The sequence below is a fragment of the Lathyrus oleraceus genome, chromosome 5, assembly GCF_024323335.1.
Source record: "Lathyrus oleraceus cultivar Zhongwan6 chromosome 5, CAAS_Psat_ZW6_1.0, whole genome shotgun sequence".
Lineage (NCBI taxonomy): Eukaryota > Viridiplantae > Streptophyta > Magnoliopsida > Fabales > Fabaceae > Lathyrus > Lathyrus oleraceus.
The window spans coordinates 309434425-309444067 of record NC_066583.1 but is presented as its reverse complement, the minus strand read 5'-3'; the positions used below and the strand labels follow the sequence as shown (position 1 = coordinate 309444067).

At 37.9% G+C, this 9643-nt stretch overlaps 1 long non-coding RNA gene across 4 annotated transcripts; it reads right to left on the bottom strand.

The window, feature by feature from the left end:
* Positions 1-1554: 1554 nt before the first annotated feature.
* On the bottom strand, positions 1555-3947 carry LOC127084208 (uncharacterized). Of its 4 annotated transcripts, none has more exons than XR_007788652.1 (5): positions 3232-3947; positions 2876-3123; positions 2575-2728; positions 2049-2462; positions 1555-1964 (listed from the first exon to the last, which is right to left on the bottom strand). It is a non-coding gene; the product is annotated as an uncharacterized LOC127084208 (long non-coding RNA). The 4 variants fall into 4 exon arrangements; XR_007788654.1 differs by having other exon boundaries at positions 1555-2048; positions 2226-2462; XR_007788651.1 differs by having other exon boundaries at positions 1555-2462.
* Between the last annotated feature and the right edge of the window lie 5696 nt (positions 3948-9643).

The following is a 9643-nucleotide window of genomic DNA, read 5'->3' as shown; positions in this document are numbered from 1 at the left end:
GTACTTTAATGTTGCATGGTCAGTAAAAACAATAACCTTAGAACCTAGCAAGTATGATCTGAATTTATCAAGAGCAAAAACAATAGCTAACAGTTCTTTTTCAGTGGTAGTGTAATTTGACTGTGCAGAATCTAAAGTTCTAGAAACATAGTGAACAACATGGGTAAATCTGTCAACCCTTTGTGCAAGGACATCCCCAACAGCATAATTAGACGCATCACACATAATCTCAAAAGGGAGGGTCCAGTCCGGTGGCTGGATTATGGGAGCGGAGGTCAATGCTTTCTTCAAGAAGTCAAACGCTTGTTTGCATTTGTCATCAAAGTTGAAAGTGACATCATTCTTCAACAAGTTTGACAGCGGAAGAGTTATCTTGCTGAAATCCTTGATGAAACGCTTGTAAAAACCTGCATGACCAAGAAAAGAACGAATCTCGTGAACGCAAGAAGGGTAAGGCATTGTAGAAATCACATCTATTTTAGCAGGGTCAACAGAAATTCCTTTTTCTGAAATTATGTGACCCTATACAATTCCCTGATCAATCATAAAGTGGCATTTTTCATAATTTAAAACGAGATCAGTTTCTATGCATCTTTCTAAAGTCAAGCTTAAACTGCTCAAGCATGCATCAAAAGAGGAACCATAGACAGTTAAATCGTCCATAAAGACTTTCATGCAATTTTCAATGAAATCAGAAAAAAATGCTAATCATGCATCCCTGGAAGGTGCCAGGAGCATTGCAAAGACCAAAAGGCATCCTCCTGTAAGCAAAAGTACCGAAGGGACAAGTAAAAATGGTCTTCTCTTGATCTTCCGGTGCAATATGAATCTGAAAGTAACCTGAAAAACCATCAAGAAAACAGTTATGTGATTTACCATCAAGCCGTTCAAGCATTTGGTCAATGAACGGTAAAGGAAAGTGATCATTTCTCGTAGCCTGGTGTCATACCCCAATTTTGTCCGGGCAGTTCAAAACTTTCGGACATGATGCATAAACTCAAAGCTTAAGTATCCTCACTGGATCCAAACTTCACAACCCCGAATCATGTCTAAATTTCTTTGGACAACTTCACAACCTTAAGACCTTCATCATTCATGGTTTGTTCTCATTTTCACTAATGGATTTAAGCATTCACTTGCTCATAATCATTAACCTTTTTTTCAAGATAATTTCGGTTTTATATCGAAGATTCTATTTTAATTTATTGAAGTTCAGGTTAATTTTAAAAAAAGGGTTTGCTTGGTTGTTTATTTGAATTAGTAATTAGGAATCCTTATTCTTTTAAGGATCCCAACACTAATCCTAATCATATGGCCGACTTTTCATTATTGGCCTTTGAGTTTTCCATGATTACATGACTATTACAATGCAAGTTTTGCTTACTTAGTAGCATGACCTTGTAGCGTTGGCAATTTGAGAGCCAATTTAGGTTTGAACTTAGAGTTGGTTTATGATAGGAAATGTTATATCTTGCAGGAACATAAGGTTTTGTTTGTTATAATGGTAGCAGGCTAATAATTAAAGTTCTCAAAAGCAATTGGAAGCAGACTAGGAATTTAAAAAGAAGAGTTCACATTCAAAATCAGAAATGTTATTTGTATCATGCTAATTACAAATTGATTTTTTAGAATAGCTAGCAAAGTCATAGCATATCAAACAACCATAGGATCTGACTTAGGAAGACGCTTGAGACCTTCAACAAGCTTTGAAAGATCTAAATCCACCTTGCACTGAACATCAACACACAACAGACGACAAAAAACTTCATAGCACGAATAGGGTGTGCATCGACTTCTTTCTCATTTGTCAAAGTGGCATTCTTGGTGATAAATTGATCTAAACCATCCAAAGCAACTCTGTTACCCCAAGGAACATCTTCAACAGTCCAGCCTGCATCATCATCCAAGCCAAATGCATTATACTTGCAGCATGCCATGGCCTTCCACACCGTAAATCCCGTGCCCTGCAAAACGGTGATCATCAAACTGCAGCATGAGCAGCATATTCAGCCAGTATCAAACCAACACTACCAACGCACACCAAATACCTGCAGTTTCATGAAAGGAAGCTAATGAGGACAGATACATAATTCGGCGTACTAATGCTGAATGTTGTTTTTCTGCATTATGAGCATCCTACAGAATCGCATACGGTAAAGTATCTTGCAGTGTTATTCCTGGTTTTGGAAAATGATAGTTCACAATGACGTTGAATGTTTAAGTACCCATTAACTCCGGTCATTCGAGCTCGAGGCGTTAGGGAGATGAGATCTGCCTTAGTACACAATCAAGCAGCAGCAAGTGTCCCTGCAAAGTCACAACAACTCAATGGCAAATGGTTGGAGAGGTCGAAAAGAGGAAACTCTGATTCCTGAGAGGCATCAACATATCCAGTTGATTTTCACAACGAGTTGGGGGGCCCAAACTTTAGTGACTTCTCTCAAACTATCCGCAACGTGTCACTGCAACATCATAATAACCAGTAATAATTAGCTATAATGGCAGTAAGCTTCGCACCAAATGTAGTATCACCGTTAAACAACAAATTCAGCAATATGTATTAACGGTACCAACCTTGCATTGAAGCCATTTCCAAGTGTGCAAGTCACTTACCATTTCTCTAATCACATAACCAAACTGACCAAAATTACTGTCATCTCAGTTCATCATTCACAGTGGTGCAAATGGCCTGTGAATAAATGTTTTTCATTGCATCAGTTAATCAGACCTGGGCATTAAAGAAATAAGTCAAAGGAGAGTTTTGAATAGACAGTAAAAAACTATATTCTTACCACACACACGTAGGTATTTCACAGCAGTAAAATGAAATCAATACGCATCTAGAGATATTTTCCAATAACAGATCCTAACGTACCTCATTCAGGGACCACAAATCTAAGGAGAATTTTCCTTCCAACGGAATGATTCTCATGATCTCTTGACAGCTCATGGATTTTGCCACTCATTTTCACTCTATATAAAGAGGCGATCCAATCATTAGAAAATGGGATTTTTGCACTGTTACCCTGTCGAAATCCTATCACAAACCGCACCAAAGATCAAAGATATCAAATGGGTGCTCAAAGTTTATCCTTAGAACTTTGAGTAATCCGAGCTAAGACCCTGATAAGAAGCACATCGAGCAGAGAGGTGAGAAGAAGAAGAACTGAGAGAAGAAGCGAAGAAGACGAAGAAGACTCATAGAAGCAGGAGGAACAAGGAAACACATACCTAGTCGCTCACCTCCGAAACATATCGACTTGGTAATTTCTCGCCTCTTTCATTACTTCGTATTTGAATTTACGAACGTATCTTTAACTGTTTCTTCCCATGCGAGAGTTGTTTGTATTTGAGGTTGATCCATGGTGTTTTTTTTTTTCGTTTGGCATTTGGGGGGTTTCGTTGGTGATTAGGGTTTGGGCACTCGGCAAGGTTTGAGTGAAAATCCTATCCTTCATTTCTGAAATGGGTTTGGCTTTTGATTAAGAAAAGTGATTTTGGTTTTCTTTGATCTGTTTCTGAGCTATGCTAGGCGTTTTCGAGAGAGAGAGAGAGAGAGAGAGAGAGAGAGAAGTTTTAAGAAGAGGATGGATGCTTTGATCTGCGAAATCATGAGTTAGTCTTGTTTTTGTTTTTGAGTAATGGTCATTAATGCAGTTTTTCTTTCCCACTGTCCAACGCTTGTTGCCGTTTCATCTTTCCATCAGCACCAATAATTGCTTTCTTTGGTAGCCACCTTTTTCTGCATACGACCGTTGGACTTCTCCCATGTGGGAGGACTTTTTAGGATCCAACTCAAGTTCCCTAGTGGAACCGAGGAGGATTTCGCCCACTTGGGCTTTCCTGAGTTTCGGCCCACTTCATTACAAGGCCCATTCTTCTTTGTTGCATAGTGCTATTATTATGAAAACATGTTTATTTTTCTTTTAATCGACTTAATTTAAATGGAATTTATTCAGTTAAAATTTTACTATCATTACTATTATTAATACCTAATATTAATTACATAATTTTACTACTATTTAATTAATAGATTTTATTTCCATCTTTCATTATTTAGCATAATTTAGATAATTATCCACTTTTGAGATTTATATGAATTACCATTTTGTGTTTGTTTATTCGTTCGTACAAATTATGGATTTCATATGTGTGGTGCGTTACAAATTTTATTCCAATTCACCATCAATCCAAACCAATTTCAAAAACACATCACCCAATTCTCGATTCAAACATCGAGCCCATTTTTAAACATCCTTATAAGTCGATTGCTCTTAGCATCACCATCAACCTCACATAGCTTACTCTTGGGCTTTCTTACAATGAGACCTATTTGGTTATTGATTAATCGAGTAGATGAACAATATACTAAATAAAATTCACTTCATTCATAAACACAAATTCAAACCATTTTCCAAACCATTTTCTCTTAACATAAATTTTGGGATGAAAAAGATATAGGAAGCGTTCGCTTCACTATTTCTCAAGCACTTGAATAATTGGCTTACGCCACATTGCTCGAGTTCTTGTCACCCGATTAAACCTTAACCATAACATTTTGAATCTTTTTTTTATTAACTACAAATTCTACAACCATTTAATTCTAAATTTCCGATAATAAAAGGATGGGAGGCGTATGCCTCACTATCTTTCGATTATTCGAATAATTGGCGTACGCCACATTGCTCGAATCTTCGTCATCAATTTTCAAAAATCAAATACGACATCTAAAGACATATCTTTTACAATTTAAACCTCGGATGAAAAACGATGGGAGGCGTTCGCCTCGCCATCTCTCGATTATTTGAATAATTGGCGTACGCCATATTGCACAAATTATCGACTTCCGACTAAAACACGCTAAACAAACTTGGATAAAGGAATAGGTGGCGCACGCCTCATTATTCCTTGAATAAGCAAGTAGGAGGCGCACGCCTCACTACCATGCATATTCAACATCCGCAAACAGACTTTCAAAATAATCCGAATGAAAAGGGGGTAGAAGGCGGTCGCCTTATTATTCCTCGAAAGAATTGGACGATTGGTGTACACCATATTGCCCAATCTTTCGTCGTTCTTCAAAAACATCTCAAACAAATCAAACCTAACTTCTCGCCCCCGCGCGATCGAAACAAAATTGAAAACACCCAAACACATCAGTTCAACTCATCACCCCCGCGTGACCAAAACCCTTTTCAAAAGAACATTGTCAATCCTTTCTAATGCGCACAACAAACCAGTGCTAGAGCCTCCACCGAGAGTAGAGAAGCCATCGCTTAGCCGTTAGGACGCCGACCTACACAATCATTCATCAAAACAAAACACACCAAATATTCATAGTAGCCCGAACTACGAATGCTCTGATTTCCTTATTGCACCATAAGGATACGTAGGCAGGAGATTGCTGTATCTTCGCGAGCACACTAATAAAAAACCTCCCATTTCCCCCTCCTAAGGTCTTCATCCATATCTATCATCAATTCTAATCACTCGAAGCAAGCACATAACAGTCAATTAATAGTCAAATAGCAAAATCAAACTAAAAGGTTCCCGTTGAGTACAACGGACGTGAGGGGTGCTAATACCTTCCCCTTGCGTAATCGACTCCCGAACCCGAATATAGTTGCGAAGACCATTATTCTTATTTCTAAAGGTTTTCTCGATATTTTCCTATTCCTTCATTGGGATAAATAAAGTTTGATGGCGACTCTGTTTCGAACAACATTTTTCCGCGTCCTATCGCGAGGGATCGCATTATCATTTTCGAGGTGCGACACCTGGTTCAATCTCCTGTAATCAATACAAACTCTCTAGTTGTTCTGAACTCTAGTGAGAACAAGTTCATTCTTTTCATTTTTTACCACTGTGAGTCCTGATTTCTTAGGTACAACCTGCACTGGGCTTACCCATTTACTGTCAGAGATAGGATAAATGACACCTGCTTGCAAGAGTTTGGTTACCTACTTCTTCACAACATCAAGAATCAAAGTATTAAGTCTCCTTTGGGGCTTCCTTACTATTTTCACTCCATCCTCAAGTAATATCCTGTGCATGCACATCGACGGGCTAATACCTGGGAGGTCGGCTAATGTCCACCCGATTGCCTTCTTGTGCTTCTTTAAAACCTGTAAAATTTTCTCTTCCTGATCGAAATCAAGGTTAGAAGAAATAATAATAGTGAGTTTTTCATTAGTCTCTAAATAAGCGTATTTCAGGTTTTTAGGGAGTTGTTTCAGCTCTAAAGACGGGGGTTGCTCGATGGATGGAATGCTTGGGGAAGCCGGGATGTCAAGAGCATCAACTGTAAAAACAACTTCATTGGCAACAACTTCACCTATAGGAAATGTATCATGCTGCAAGGCAGCATCAATCTCAACATACACAACACAAAGGTTAGTGTCAGTACAATCAACACATGAGTAAATATCATTGAAACCAGATAAAGATGGAAAATCAAGTGGAAATAAATCAGAACAAGTGTCCTCAACCAGCTCAGATATCAATTCCATATGAAAACGGAATGCTCTTCCAAGGGGTGTTTCATGGCATCGAAAATGTTAAATTTTGCGACAATGTCACCAAATTCCATGGACATGGTTCCATCGTCAACATCAATTTTTGTCTTCGCCATTTTCATGAACGGTCTGCCTAAAATGATGGGAGCTCTACTTGTCTTAGTCTCTCCTTCCATGTCCAGAATGTAAAAATCTGCAGGAAAAATTAAATCGTTAACTTGGACAAGGACATCTTCCACTACGCCAGTCGGGCGTGCATTGCTCTTGTTCGCCAGTTGGACGATCAAACTTGTATGCTGCAAAGGACCAAGATTAAGGTTATTATAAATAGAAGTAGGCATAACATTAATGCCTGCTCCCAAATCAAGCATGCAATTCTCGAATTTACTATCCCCGATAGTACAAGGGACAATAAAAGTTCCCAGATCCTTCTGCTTTTGTGGCAAGAGCTGAGTGATGGCTGGAACATTTTTCTCGCCTGTAACTTTTTCAGATGAAGGCTTGGGCTGAATAAAAGCAGAAATATTTCTTCCCAAGTTAACTCTCTCACTTCCTTTAATCCTCCTCTTATTTGTACACAAATCCTTCAGAAACTTTGCATACTTAGGAACCTGTTTAATTACATCAAGAAGCGGAATATTTACCGCAACTTTTCTAAAAACATCCAATATCTCTCTTTCCTTGTCTCCCTCCTCAATTCTTTTATTTTTCAGAACTCTATGTGGGAAGGGGACTGGTGGCACATACTCCTTTTCTTTAATTTTTTCAGATGAAATAGGTTCAGATGTTACCTCAATAATTTTTTAATTTTTTTCAGGGGTTGTTTCTGTTACCTTTCTAGATCTCAACGAAATCGCACTCACATTAGCATTATAATCCCTTGGATTGACAACTGTTTAGGTAGGAAGCTGGTTCGACCCTTGGGCTTGCATGTTATTTATTTGAGTAACAAGTTCTCCCATTTGTGTGTTCAAGGTCTGAATGCTAGAATCGGTCCTTTGTTGGAATTGGAGATTGTTGGCGGCCATTTGTTTGACAAGATCTTCTAAGTATGGTTCGAAAGATGAAGGGGCAGCCACTTGAGGTGGGTTCTGTTGCGGGTTTCCATATCGAAGGTTGGGATGGTTCCTCCAATTGGGATGGTATTTGTTGGTGGACAGGTCAGGAGTATTATTGTACCTGTTTTGATTGTAAAGGTTGGCTGCATAAGCTTGAGGCAGCTCAGTAATGGACTCGTCTCTCAGAATAAGACAAGTATCAGTCGGGTGCTCATGAGAAGTACAAATACCACACACTGTTGTTGTTTGAGGTTTTGCTACTGCCAGCTGTTTGACTAAGGCAGTGAGCTCGTCAATTCTGGTTTCTAAAGCTTTGTTGGAAGAAACCTGAATTTGATTCACGTCTTTGCTTTGCACAGAATTGTCTCTAGTAGTGAACTGTTGGGAATTAAGGGACATATTTTCGATAAGGGCTTTGGCAGCAGCTGGAGTCTTATCAACAAGTGCTCCACCACTAGCAGCATCAAGAATGTTCCTATCCATCGGTATCAAACCCTCATAAAAGTACTTGATGAGTAGTTGCTCGGTGATCTGGTGCTGCGGGCAGCTGGATACCAAGTGTTTGAATCTCTCCCAATACTCGGTCAATGACTCATTACTCTGTCTAATACCACAAATCTCCTTTCTTATCGAGGCAGCTCTGGAGGCAGGAAAATATCTCTCTAAGAACACTTTTTTCAGGTCATTCCAGCTTGCAATTGAATTTGGCTCGAGATAATATATCCAATCCTTTGTTGCACCCTGCAATGAAAAAGGAAAAGCTCAAAGTTTGATGTGATCTTCAGTGATCCCTTCAGGCTTCAATGGTGTAGAACACACCACCTGGAATTCTTTCAAATGTTTGTGCGGATCCTCACCTGCAAGACCACTAAATTTGGGCAACAAGTGTATTAAACCCGATTTTAATTCAAAAGGAACAATAACATCAGCATATTCAATACCTAAACCATTGTAATTCATATCAGGAGCAGCAAGTTCTCTCAGAGTTCTTTGGTCAGCCATATTAAACTCAATAGAAAAAAATCAACAAAGAATGAGAAAACACATAACTAGTTCAGCAATGCAGCAACAAATAGGAAAATACCGACAATGTCCCAATTAAGAACAAACAATTGAAATACGTAAAAAACTATTAAAGTAAAAAGGAAAAAATACAAAAACACAAAAATTAATCTAATAACGTCAATTAAAATTTTTGAGAATTTTTTCGGAATTTTCTGAAACTATCAAAACAGAAAGAAAAAAAATCATAAAAAATAGAAAAATAAGGAATTTCGGGTTTTTAGGATGACCTCTATTATTTAGTCCCTAAATAGAGATTTTTTATCCTTGATTTTTTCCTAGTTAATCGACAAAGAATTGGAATAATTTGAGACGATTTTCTTAAAAAAAACAAAAAAATTTAAATCCTAAAACGCAAAAACACCCGAACACAAGAAAGTTAGGGCAAAAAAATGTTAAAACACCTATGACTATAATAATAGTTAGACTATAATAATGGTTAAAATCTACAAGAATCCTCGGCAACGACGCCAATTTGATCTGCTGTCGCGCGCGGGTCAAAACAAGTGTTTTTCAAAAACGTAGTACGGCGACAGTTTTAACTCGGATATCGTTCTCACAAGGATTCTTGATTATTATTATCCAAAGGTAAATATAAATTTTTTTTGGGGGGGGTTGTTTGGTTTGGTGTTCGATTAAGAAAAAGTGATTACTAAAAGCAATTCTTGAAATAAGTTGTTATGAAATAAGTGATTATGAAATAATTCAATCTACCGATTCAGTTCCTACTAACATCGATTAATATAATTTTAATACCCTAAGAGGATTGTCTATTCCTATTTGGATACAAACTCAATGACAAGCGCGCTGAAGTTTGTGAGATGTATGATCCTATTGTCCGAATTAAGCAAACGAGATAAGTTTTCATGGATTAAGCAAACATGATTGATCAGACACAAAAATGAATTAAGCAAACGTGACATGCCTATGTTAGGAACATACAATCAACCAAATTGAACCAATATATTTCATGCAATCGAATTAAGCATACAAGAACACAAAATATCA